The sequence below is a fragment of the Lygodium microphyllum genome, chromosome 9 (assembly GCF_053477565.2).
Source record: "Lygodium microphyllum isolate KBCC chromosome 9, Lygodium_microphyllum_v1.1.10, whole genome shotgun sequence".
Lineage (NCBI taxonomy): Eukaryota > Viridiplantae > Streptophyta > Polypodiopsida > Schizaeales > Lygodiaceae > Lygodium > Lygodium microphyllum.
In genome coordinates this window covers 160893468-160894932 of record NC_141143.1, presented here as the reverse complement: position 1 = coordinate 160894932, position 1465 = coordinate 160893468, and positions in this window count along the sequence as shown.

Sequence of the window (1465 nt, the reverse complement as noted above, 5' to 3'; positions counted from 1 at the left end):
TTGTCCTAGCATGGAACACTAGATTCTTAGCTAACTGTATGTTGCTCATGTTGTCACAATGAATGACAACTGGACCATCTCCCTACACATCCAAATCATGTATTAACTTTTGCAACCATACCACCTCACATGCTGCCATAGCAGCACCTCTGTACTCAGTCTCTGTGTTTGATAAAGCAATCGTAGGTTGCTTTTTGCTGCTCCATGTAACTGCTGCACTACCAAGGGAAAACATGAATCCACTTGTAAATCTTCTGTCTGACATGCTACCAGCCCAATATGTATGTGTATCCAAAGACATATACATCCTTACTTGCCTCATAAAAAAGTCCATAATGTAAAGTGGACTTCACATACCTCAATATATGTCTAACTACATCCAAATGAGGCTCTCTAGACATCTACATAAATTGACTGACAAGGCCAACAATATAGCTCAAGTTTGGCCTTGTGATAGTCATGTAAATCAAACTTCCTACTATCCTCCTGAACATAGTAGGGTTTTCTATCTCATCTCCAACATCAACAATCAGCTTCACATTTTGCTCCAATGGTACTGAAAGAGGCTTACATGCTGTCATACCATACTTGGATAACATATCAAAGCCATATTGCCTTTAGGATAGCCATATACCATCATCACATCTAATCACCTTAATACCAAGAAAGTATCTCAGCTCACCCAAATCTTTCATCTCAAACTTCTTCTTCAAGAAGTCCTTAACTTCAGTAATCCCATTGTCACTGTCACCTGTAATAATCAAGTCATCCACATAGATGACTATGATGACCAACCCTGAATCTCCCTTTCTCACATAAAGTGAGTGATCAGCATCAGAAATACAAAATCCAATATTGACAAGATACTCTTCAATCTTGTCAGACCATGCTTTAGGTGCTTGCTTCAGCCCATAGAGCTCATTCTTTAACCTGCACACATATGTGGGATGCTCTAAATCCTCATAACTGATGGCTGCTCCATATACACTTCTTCTTGCAACTCACCATGCAAGAAGGCATTCTTAACATCCATTTGCTGTAAACTCCAACCTTTGGCTGCTGCCAAGGCAATCACACACCTAACAGTTGCCATCCTAGCAACTGGACTAAATGTCTCGTCATAATCTATGCCATATGTTTGAGCATAGCCTTTTGCAACCAGCCTAGCCTTATACCTGCTAATTGAACCATTTGCATTATGCTTGACTTTGTAAACCCACTTACAGGCAATAGCTTTCTTACCCTTAGGTAAGGGTACCAAATTCCAAGTCATATTGGCTTCTAATGCAGCCATCTCCTCATCCATTGATGCATCCCAATGAGCATGACCAATAATATCCTCAAAACAAGTGGGCTCAACATCCTCAACTAGTTTCACCATATAAGCATAATGGTGAGCTGCATAACCTTCAAAATCAAATCTTTTAACAGGGTATTTGACCTTGCTAGATGTGTATACCACCGG